A 13008-nucleotide genomic window follows, 5' to 3' on the forward strand; every position below is an offset into this window, starting at 1 on the left:
TTTTCTTCCCTTGGGGAATTAGAGAAGGAGGCTGTTTCTTTGCTAAAACGGGTTCAGAAGAGTTCGATGGCGCAAGATATTGGTGCCGGTGCTGCTACTCATATTTTTACTAGGATAGGTTTTGCTATTGCTAGAGGAGTGGGGGCCCAGATTGTCTCTAGGCTTCCCACTAATTTTTTGTAAGTTTTAAAACTTTTAAGTTTATTATTATAATAATAATAATAATAATAATAATAATAATAATAATAATAATAATAATAATAATAATTAACAGAATTTAAACATAAATGCAAACACCCCTACTGTGTTGGTATAATAAAAAAATGGACTATATAACATTTTGACTCGAACGACTAATAGAAAACGAAAAGGCCTGAACAACTGATTAGGATTAACCTTTTGCGATTAGCTAGTCATCTTATTTTAATATTTTCTTCTCTGTTCTATGTTAAATAAAAGAAATGAAATCAAAAGTAAAACCCCGGAAGCATAAAAGATTTATGTAAATATAATGATTAGTTTGTTATACGTCAACATTTCCATTTACTACACAAATATTCCCTTACGTTATAACTAGAAATTTTTGCCCCTATCAATAGTAAGAAAAAGATACTGACACAGTTGCATATTATTTATCCGTCTTGTGATTTTTGCCCGTATCAATAGCAAGAAAAAGATACTTGTACTTGAACTTAAAAGAGATATCACTATGAGAGGCAAAGTGGAATGGGCAACATATTAAGATATGTTGGTGGCTCGTGAAGAATTCAAATATCAAGCACAAAGGAAGTGTGATTAGTGAATAATTCAAAGATAAAAAAAGTAACTTTACTTGCGAGAAGACATGAAATATTCTAATTCCCAATATAACTAATAGACAAAATTTGTCTTATTTGTTATGAAGAGTATTATTTGATTTTTCACTTTTCACAAATTAAACTCTTTAACTTTCATTAAAAAACAAATTGAACCCTCCACCTTACACATATATTGTACTATTTGATTTTTCACTTTTCACAAACCAAACCCCTAACTTTCATTAAAATACAAATCGAACCCTCCACCTTATACATATATTCTAAATTATTATTTATCCCATCACTAACACTAAAAATAATGAATAATAATACCCACCACGCTTTACCGAGTTGTACACTGCGTTCAAACAGTAGGACCCACATAGGCCACTACTGTGCTAATTTTTTTTCCCTCCAACGATAAAAGAATCAACTTTCTTAAAAGGAACACCCCTTCAATGCTACCAAAAGATGTCGAAAAACATTCTTTTTTACAAAATAGATCAACTAATTTTAACGCTAAAAGAAGCAACTTTCACAAAAGGAACAACCCTTCAATTTTAGATTTAAAAAAAAAATTACAAAATATATCAAGATTTTTTTTTAACTCGCATTCAAAACGGAGTCCCCGGCGCGAAGCGAGGGCTCCACAACTAGTTCTAATATATATACTAAAGTTCATGAGCCTATAATATTGGACCCCTTCGGGGGGAATTCATGAGCATGCCACCGTTCACAGTGGCAGAGCTGTAATATTGGACCCCTTCAGAGGTAAAACGGTAAACATGCGATTGATTTTTTTTTTTTTACTTTTTTTCTTAAATTTTTTCACTTCATATTTTCCCCTTATTTTTTCATTCTTTTATCTTTTAAATATTTAGTTAACCGATGTTGAACATTTTTTTAACTCTTTCAAATAACCAACCGTTAACCGACAAAACAACCGTTTTTTAAACGTTAAGTTAACCGAGTGTTAACATACCAAAACTACCTCGTAGCGAAGCGTGGTCATTAATCCATGTTTTAAACAATGTCTTGATTTTTATTCAAACGTTCTCATTAGTTATGTCATGAAACTACCCTCACCATTAGGCTCATGAGGGCATCAACGACAATTTCCCGCCCTTACTATGTCCTCAAACTCTCGCCCTCACATTACTTTTTACTTCATATAGCATAATTAAGGACAACGCTTTTGAAAATAAACGGATTATTTATACAGATTTAATACTTGTAAACCAGTTTATTTAATTAATATAGTGAGTTGATGTTGTGAAGACCCGTCCTAATCCATCCGGACGAAGTCCATATCGATTATAAACGATTCACAACAGTTGATTACATCGCGAGGTACTTGACCTCTATATGATACATTTTTCAAACAGTGCATTAGTTTTTGAAAAGACAATCTTTCATTAAATCGAAAGTTGACGGCGTGCATACCATTTTATAATATATCTAACTATAATTGACTTAATAATAATCTTGATGAACTCAACGACTCGAATGCAACGTCTTTTGAAATATGTCATGAATGACTCCAAGTAATATCTTTAAAATGAGCAATTGTACAGCGGAAGACTTCTTTCATACCTGAGAATAAACATGCTTTCAAGTGTCAACCAAAAGGTTGGTGAGTTCATTAGTTTAACATAAATAATCATCCCATAATTTTAATAGACCACAAGATTTCATATTTCCATTTCTCGTAAACATACGTCCCATGCATAGAGACAAAAATATCATTCATATGGATTGAACACCTGGTAACCGACATTCACAATATACATATAAGAATATCCCCATCATTCCGAGATCCTCCTTCGGACATGATATAAATTTCGAAGTACTAAAACATCCGGTACTTTGGATGGGGCTTGTTGGGCCCGATAGATCTAGCTTTAGGATTCGCGTCAATTAGGGTGTCTGTTCCCTAATTCTTAGATTACCAGACTAAAAAGGGGCATATTCGGTTTAATAATCCAGCCATAGAATGTAGTTTTAAGTACTTGTGTCTATTTCATAAAACAGTTATAAAAATTGCGCATGTATTCTCAGCCCAAAAACATAAAGGGTAAAAAGGCAAATGAAACTCACCTAATGTATTTTGTAGTAAAAATACATATGACTATATTGAACAACTGAACAATGCAGGGTTGGTCTCGGATTCACGAACCTATATCATTTATATATATATATTAACACATATAATAATAATCGAACAAATTTATATATTATTATTAGTGATCTAATTGTTTTACGCTTCATTAATTCATTTATTAATATTAAAAATAATTTCTTATTAAGGTAGTTTAATAATTTATTTATAAAAATAAGAACTTTACATTAAGGTCTTTAGGATACAAATATATAGTTTAATTAATAATATTTTATTGATAGAATATAGTAATATGTAATATGTAATATAATTGTAATGTATTTTTATATCTATTTTAAATAATACTAATATGAATGATAATAATAAAAACTTTGATATTAATACCTAAAACTTAATAATAATAATTATTATTATTATACAATCTTATTACTAGTGGTAATATTTATTAAGAATACTTTTGTTAATAATAATACTAATTCAAAAATGATACTAATACTATTATTAATTATAATAGTTTTTATTATTTACATATTAACAATAATAATAATAATTCTACTCATATCAATGTTTAATAATAATAACACTAATAATACCTAATGATATTACTTAATAAGAATGATAATAATGTTACTCATCATATTTATATTAACCTAATAACATCAATAATTTATAATAATAACAATAATAATAATAATTTTTTTTTTATAACAAATTATACCTTAGAAACATTAAAAAGAGATAAACTGTCTGGGACGAGACTCGAACCCGCGACCTCCAGCTCACACACAAACACCTCATAACCACTCCTCTGCTTTCCCTTTTCTGTTCTAGTTCACGATTCAATTTATTTAATGTCGTCTATTTGTCGAATAGTAGTCCAACTCTAGACCCAAAAGATTAAACCCCACTAACCCAATGTTGTTTACATCAGCAGTCCAACAGGAAAAGTAATTGGGTCACGGCCCAACTGAAACAAATAAATTTCGGCCCAACTGAAACAAATACTACGGCCCAAGATACAAGCCCAAGTAGGTTCTGTTTAAATAAAAAATAAGATTTGCCATGGCCTGGTTTCGAACTTGCAACCTCTCGTTCCACACAAACACACCAAACCAATACGCTGTCCTTGCTTTTATGTTTTAATTAACTCGATAAATTATTTTAACTTATAACTACACGTTGTCTTCTCAAACAAAAACCCTATTGATTTGTACAGGTGGTGATGATGGACTGAACTAGAACCGAAGGTGCCAACATCATTTCTTATATCACCATTCGTCCTCATCATCATCTTTACCATTCGTCATCATCATCTTTATTATGATCACCATCGCTAAACCATCATGATCATAATCAAATCATCTCGTTATCATCTTCAATATTACATAGCATCACCATTCTCATTATCTTAAAACCCTCATCATCGATCCATCTTCACAGACTTCATCGTTATCCTCATCAATCATCGAATCTTCATCTTCAGTAAATCATCATACGTATTATTATCACATCCAAATTTTGTTTTGTCTTAAACATAACCCAAAATGATAATCCTAGTAATCTATATTATCTCTGAAACATGAACGATTAGCAGCAAAAAGTGTGGTGATGTAGTGGGTTGTTTAATGTGCCGTTTATAATAGTCTGATATCTCACAAACTAGAATGTTGGGCTTCGTTGCTGATGTCGAACGAGGTGTATATAAAATAGCTTATATTTTACTAGGAAAAACTATTAAATACGATACAATTTTACACAAGATATTTATTTATTTATAGAATGGATATACTTAAACCTTGCTACAACACTTATAGGCAGTGTACCTAATCGTACAGTAGTGTAGTTTTTAGTAAGTCCGGTTCGTTCCACAGGGAAATCTTTAAACAAAGCTCAACGCTATATTAGTTTACTTTTATAAAAATACAAATATATATAAGTAATATTATTATTATAAAGGGGGGTTTTTACCGTTTAATGACCGGTTTGTCGATTTTAAGACTTTAGTCGCAGTTAAAACCTAATGTAAAATAAATACAAGACTTTAAATTAAAGCGTAAAGTAAATAACGATAATGAAATTGCGAATAATAAAAATGCGATAAAATTAAATTGCGATAATTAAAAGTACGATAATTAAAAGTGCGATTAAATAAAATAACAATAAATAAAAGTGCGATAATTAGAAGTGCAATTAAATATAAAATAAAGGAAATTAAATATGAAATAAAAGAATTATGCTTATTTAAACTTCCGTAATCATGATGTTTGACGTGTTGATTTTAGTTTTATGCCCATGGGTTAATTGTCCTTTGTCCTGGATTATTCAATATGTCCGTCTGGTTTTTGTCCATAACAGTCCATCAGTCATAAATATAAATTGCAAGTGTCCTTGTCAAATTATTATTATACCCGAAGTTAAATATTCCAACTAATTGGGGATTCGAATTGTAACAAGGTTTTAATACTTTGTTTAATGAATACACCAGGTTATCGACTGCGTGTAAACCAAGGTTTTACTACTTTGTTAACAATTACACCAATTACCCTTGAATGTAATTTCACCCCTGTTTTAATTATTCTAGTGGCTATTAATCCATTCCCGTGTCCGGTTAAATGAACGATTATTCGTACATATAAATACCCCGCCCATCGTGTCCGATTGAGTGTATATGGTAGTTTATAGGGACGCCCAATTGTAAATTTTTATATTAACATTAACAAACTTTCATTTAGTTAAACAAATATAAAGCCCATTAATAGCCCATAGTCTAGTTTCCACAAGTGTCGTTCTTTTGTCCAAACCCCAATTATGGTACAAAGCCCAATTACCCAATTTTAGTAATTAGCCCAACATCATGATTACTTCGTTTTAAATAAGCATAATAATAACTTAGCTACGAGACATTAATGTAAAAAGGTTGAACATAACTTACAATGATTAAAAATAGCGTAGCGTTACACGGACAGAATTTCGACTTACACCCTTACAACATTCGCTAACATACCCTTATTATTAGAATTATAATTAAAATTAAAATATAAATTATAAATATAAATATATTTACGTATGAAGAGGAAGAAAAAAAAGATGATTAAAACTCGGCACAAAACTGGCTTTATATAGGACCTGACCAGCAATCTCACTCCATGCGACTCGCATGGATTTGTGCCTTTGGCCATGCGAGTCGCATGGCCACCCTGGATCCAGCCAAATTGATTTGTTTTCTTCTTGCCGACGTAATATAATAATAATAATATATATAATATATAATTATATATAATTATATATATATTATATTATATTCTTGTGCATAGTAGACTAGATATTTTTGGTCCGTTGCGTCGGGCGTTTCTTCTTGGCTCAGGTCCCGGTTCCGGATTTTCGGACGTCTTCGCGTATTATTTTATATCGCGTACTTTGCGTCTTGTAACTTGTACTCTTGTCATTTTGAGACGTTCCTCATCAATATTTTGAACCTTTTTAGTTGTATCTTGTACTTTTTAGCTCTTTGGACCTTTTTGTCTTCAATTTGTCGAATCTGCCTTTTGTCTTCACTTTTTAATATTTAAACGAATATTGCTTGTAAATCGAACAATTGCAACTAAAAGCTTGTCTTTCTTGAGGAATAATGCTATGAAATATATGTTCGTTTTTAGCATTATCAAATATTCCCACACTTGAGCGTTGCTTGTCCTCAAGCAATATTGTCTTGAAATACTAGAATCACTTCTTTATTCTTCACACTTTGTACATCAGTGATTTCTATACGGCGGTATAAACAATGACAGTAATGATGGTTAAAGGTGGGTGTGTCATCCACAGTTGCCTTGGGTTTAGGTCAACGACACTTGCAATCAAATAGCCGATTTACTTTCGGTTTCCAAAGCAAAGTGCACATTTGAAAGGCGGTTTACAGTCCCACATGACTATAAAAATTTAGATCCTTTAGGAAATAGGATCTTTATGAAAACATTTGATCTTTTGAAAATTCAATCTAGCTTTTACCCTAGATAAGTTTTCCGGAATAACCCTTTACCGGTGTTTGCAAAATATTTTTGTGGGTTTGGTGGGTTTCAAATTTGAAAATTTTAGCTCAAAACTTGCGGTTTTGTGTCACCCACTTGCTAACCTTGTATTTGGAAAGCAACACGTCCAGTTTACTTGTCCCGTATATTACCTTTCGGCAAACTACTGTCCGGTTGTAAAGGAAAGCGTTGAACAAGCAACTGTTAAGGCAATGTCCCGTGACATGCTTTTGATTATGGTCTATAACGTGTCGGACGCAATTACTATCCTTGGTAGGAGCAATAGTAAAGCTCACCCTTATAATTTTTCGGTCTGGCACAAGGTCCTGTCTTTGACCACTATGCAACCACCGTTCTTACGGTTGACACCCAATTTAGTTCAGGTGACCTAATGAATTCTAGGTGAATTCCTAGGATTTTACGTTCAATGGTAATGAACGCATTGAAAATAGGGTTTTCAGAAAACAAATCGGTTTATAATTTTGATCAAAATATTTTCTCGTTTCAGCTCGAGTTTAGATATCATTGAATTCCATGAGTTTGAATTTTCAATCTTTAAGGTCAATCTCTAGGATTGAGTAATATCAGTCTTAAAAGCTGATTTTTAATCTTTAAGGAGATTATCCTTTCTGGGGATCTGATTCATTAGTCTTATCCAGCTAATTTGCATGGTGCCCCCCCATTGTACGAGATAAATCCTTCTCATGGTTAGGATAAATCTGACCACTTGGCGACCCTGTTTAATGCTGAGGTCCGTGGATTTCCTGCTGATTTTAGTGATGACTTTTCTAGATTTTTCGTCAACCTACAGCTGGTCTGGACGACAACTTCATGACCTAAATCAAGAAGCGCGTGTCTTTTTCGGAAGACTTTACTTCCTTTTAGTGATGGAATTGATTCATCGTGTAGATCCATCTCTTCTTTTCTTTCATCGGGTAAAACAGTTTAGTTTAGTCCAAAGCAAAAGTATTTTTAGTTATTTGTTACAGATATATGTGACATATGTTTAAAATAACTTGGTAAATTTTCCCACACTTGGCTTTTATTTTCCTTTTTATCGTCCTCTATTCCATTTTAAATGAATTTTAACATTTTCGTTTGTTTCTCAATTTATGTCCTTTCCGAGGTAACAATAATTTCGGTGTTAAAACCTAGTTTTATCGTTCATAAATATGTATAAACATGATTTGAATTCATTTAATTAAAAATTTTGAAAAATTTTACTAGAATTGGGTAGTCAGTATATAAGACTAGGGCTGTTCTTTTTTATCAGAGAGCACTAGATTCTAATACAACTACTGCTTTACTAGTATTTTTAATAGTAACCAAGTGTTTAATATAAAAATTTTAAAATCCGAAAGAATTTGACCCCTTCCCACACTTAAGATCTTGCAATGCCCTCATTTGCAAGAAATCAGTAACAATTTAAATTATTGAGGGTGATTAGTGTGAAAATGATTAAATTTTTACCAAAGTTTCCAAATATATTGGCGTTTGTTTGCTGAATGATAAATGGTGCACGTCATTTGTTCATTCCGTCTTGTTGTTATTTCACATACATTTTGCATCATTGTCGTCAAAATTACTTGCTTTTGCTGAACTTAATGCCAGTCTTTGAAAATGCGTTGTTTTACCCTGTTTTGTGCATAAAATAGAATACATACAATACAAATATAATCATACATGCAATTTGAAATGGAACTTTGGCATCCCACTTTCAAACTATAAGAAAAATATTAGTACACAATAATAATAAAATATCAAACATTACATAAACGTAATAAAATGTTAAGTGTTTAAAATAAAAATAAAAATTACCAACTTATCTCTACTGATCAGGAGGTGGGTTAGGAGGATAATTAGGATAGGGATCCCAATTCATGTTCGCGTCCGGGTTCCATGGCTGATTATAGGTGAACTGGTATGCTGCGTCATAATCATATGAATCATAGGGTGGTCTCATTTCTGGCTGATGTGCGGGATAGTATGCGGGTCGGGTCGGATAATACATCTCGCCAGGCTGCAACTGGCTTATAATTTGGCGCTGATGATAATCCCATCGGCCATGCTCTCGTTGCCGGGAATGCTCGTAGTCATTCCGACGTTGCCATGCCTCGTACTGCATATGCCTATCATAGTTCGTCATGTATTCATCCTCCATACGAACGCCTAAATCAAGAGCAGTCTCCCGAACAACTCCTATAATGTTGTTCGCATCCTCCATCTCGTCATCCGAACCTCTTTCTACCTGTCGCTGAGGTCCCTCGTATCGATATACCCGACCACGTCTCATCAATAATACCCTTGCACCGTGATAAAGGTTTGAACTTATAGTTTCACCTCCGTCCTCTATTTCGTTCATTGGACCCCCTTGGTGCTTATCTACACCTAAATACTCTCCAATGAGAGTAATGAAAATACCACCACCTATAATACTCCCCGATTTCATCCCCGAAACTACATTAGCGAGATAATAACCAACACAATAGGGAATGTTAACGAAACTCCTCGGGTCTCTAATACACTTGAGGTAGAACAAATCGTTTACGGTCAATTTCTCCTTATTTCTTCCCCTTTGTGTAATTGTGTTTGCTAAGAATCTATGAATCACCCGGAGTTCAGCTCTGTCTATATCTAAGTATGTATGATTTCCACTGGCGTGAAATTCATTAAAGTGGGACATACGCCTCCAGATGGCGTTAATATCAAATTCCCTATCTACCCTTTCTCCTTGGGCAATCAGGCTATTACAGTCGGGGCTCAAAAGTTCAGCAGGGGTGTAAATCTGTAAGGCCCTAGCTAAATCTATCATGGACATTCTGTACATTCGTCCACCTAACAGAAATCTAATAAAGCTTCTATCATCTATCCTCCTAACATCACTGTTTAACTTAATAGTACTAAGTAATTCTATACACCATTCCCTATATATGGTTCTACGAATGGAAAATAGACGCATCCAATCGTTAAACTGAGAATTACCATACCTTTGCACCAATAATTCCCGAATCGGTTCGGCAAGGTTAACTGTTTCCAAAGGTACCCAGTCAATTGCCCTTGGCATTTCAACAACCTTAAAGTAGAGAATGTGCATGTTCTTTTGATAATCTGGATACTCTATCCAACATCGATCAAATCTCAGATTTGGGTGTAACTGATCTTCATTAATGTCTAAACTCAGAATCCTTTGATGTGGAGCGAATTGACGAAACTGATTCATGAATAATTGATCTTGATCGTGATATGGAATATGTTGCTCCTCCTGTTCTTCTTCTTCTTGTTGCATATGTTGTTCTTGTTCATGAAACATTTCCGGTTCGGGCTCTGGTTGCCTGGACGATGATGCTCCTGAACCTCCAGTATCGGCTCTCTTTCTCCTGAAGGGGTTGAGACTACTGAATCTAGGCATGATTATTGTGAAGTTTTGCAAGAATTTTGATGAAAAATGATGAATTTTTGAGAGGGTTTTGGAGATGGTTCGTGTATATGTGTGTGTGTTGTGAAAAAGAGCAGCTCGGCTGGAAATTTTGATCCTGTCCAGTTTTTTATGGCCATGCGACTCGCATGGATTTGTGCATACCCCCATGCGAGTCGCATGGGGTGAAAATCCAGGATTTAATTTTTTTTTTGTTTTTTTTTTTTTTTTTTTTTTTTTTTTTTTTGAACCTTATACTTTTAAAACATAAAATTTAATAAAATTTAAAAATTTTGTTTCTTTTTAAGACGAGGTCGTTTCGGGACGATGCCCTAGTCCGTCCCTCGACAAAATTTTAAAATTTTGTCATTTTCAAGCGATTGTTTTAAAAGCTTAGATTTTTGGATTTTTTCAATGTTTTTGGCATACTTTAAATCAATAAGATTAAAAATAATGATAATAAAAGTTCTCGTCCCTCCCTCGGGTAAAGCAATTTCGGTTCAAAGACCTAGTCTTCAACTTACGACGAATTTTAAAAATCATATTTTTAACTTAATGAGATAAAGTAAATTTTTGTTTTTAAATTCACACAATTCAAAATTAATACTAAAAAAAATCACACCAAACTTAAAAATTTGAAATGCATAAAATTAAAATTTCATATTTTAAAAATTAAAAATTCACACCAAACTTAATTTAAAAATTCATATTATAAATTTATACCAAACTTATATTAATTTTTCAAATATTTACAATTTTAAATATATTATTTTTACAAAATTTACAATATTAATTTAAGATTTAAATATTAATTTTAAAAACATGGTAAAAATAAAATTAAAAATCTTTTTGTCTTTTTATCCCACTTTAATCAATCAAATATTATCAAAAATATGCGCCCCTCTTTTCGGTAAAGTAATTTCGGTTCCAAGACCTAATTTAACTCATGACGAATTTTTGAAATATTTTGGGTTGATTGATTAAAGATATTTATACCTTAAGAATAAACGTTAAATTTCGCAGTGATGTAATAAATTTTTGAACGATATCAATAATTTCGGTCGCCAAACCTAATTTTATTTAATACCAATTTAATACTTTTTAGCGAACAAATTAGCGTTTATTATCAAAAGGTTAAAAATAAAAATAAAAATAAAAACTGTACAGACATACCTGTGAAATAGATTTCTTAGTTATATGATCTATTATATTCATAAGATAGTCGGTTTAATTGGTTTTCCATGGCTGCATAGGCGTAACCTCGAGCATTCATTGTATTTTCTTCTAAACATATGAACGGTCCGTCTCTGCATAAAGTAACAAATTCGGTATTTGAATAGGTTTGATTATTTGAACATTTACCTCCATGTGACCATTTTCCGCATTTGTGACATCGTTCTAGGTGTCGTGCTCTTCTTTTTGCTGCGGATTTTGATTTTCCTTTACCAAATTGTAACTTATTATCTTCGCATCTGGATCCTTTTCTAACTCCGTCCATTCTTTCTCTGATTACTGATACTATTTCACTCGGGAGTATGTCATTATTACGTTTAGTGATCAAAGCGTGTAGCATTAGACCATGGTTTAGTTCACAGGCAGTCTTCATTTTGTAAAAACCTAAAAAAAAATAAAAATTCAGAATGGGGGGAGAAGACTAGTTCTTTAGGGTCTGCTAGGGAAAGACCATACGTGTTCCATTTTCGAGAACTACACGAAAACAGACAATCTAACTCTAACAGAAATACATATTATCCTTTAAAGACTTGATTCTCCCCACACTTAGTTAGCTGTGGTGTCGAAATTGTGAGTAACTTCGTTGTCGACTTCCATCGGACCATGTATGTAATGTTTAACTCTGTGACCATTAACTTTAAATTCAATCCCATTTGAATTTATTAATTCTATCGTTCCGTATGGGAAAACTCTTTTGACTATGAATGGTCCAGACCATCTTGATTTCAATTTTCCAGGAAATAGCTTGAATCGTGAATTGAAAAGAAGAACTCTGTCTCCTTCTTTAAATTCTTTTGAACTTCTGATTCTTTTATCATGCCATTTCTTCGTTCTTTCTTTATAGATTAACGAATTCTCGTATGCTTCATGTCTTAATTCTTTTAATTCGTTTAGTTGACTTAATCGTAGACGTCCGGCTTCATGTAAATCAAGATTACATGTCTTCAAAGCCCAAAATGCTTTGTGTTCAATTTCTACTGGAAGATGACATGCTTTTCCATAAACAAGTCTAAAAGGTGTGGTTCCAATTGGAGTTTTGTAGGCTGTTCTAAAAGCCCAGAGTGCATCCTCCAATTTAATGGACCATTCCTTCGGATTTGATCCTACGGTTTTCTCTAGAATATGTTTTAAAGCTCGGTTGGTATTTTCAACTTGTCCACTTGTTTGTGGATGATATGCGGTGGAGATTTTATGAGTTACTCCATATCTTTTAAGAACTTTTTCAAGTTGATTATTACAAAAATGAGTACCCCGATCACTTATTAAAGCTTTCGGTGTTCCAAACCTTGCAAAAAGACGTTTCAAAAAGTTGACTACAACTCGTGCATCGTTAGTTGGGAGAGCTTGTGCTTCCGCCCATTTAGATACATAATCAATGGCTACGAGTATATATAAATAATTATGAGATTTTGGAAATGG

This window comes from Rutidosis leptorrhynchoides, chromosome 9, assembly GCF_046630445.1.
Source record: "Rutidosis leptorrhynchoides isolate AG116_Rl617_1_P2 chromosome 9, CSIRO_AGI_Rlap_v1, whole genome shotgun sequence".
Classification (NCBI taxonomy): Eukaryota; Viridiplantae; Streptophyta; class Magnoliopsida; order Asterales; family Asteraceae; genus Rutidosis; species Rutidosis leptorrhynchoides.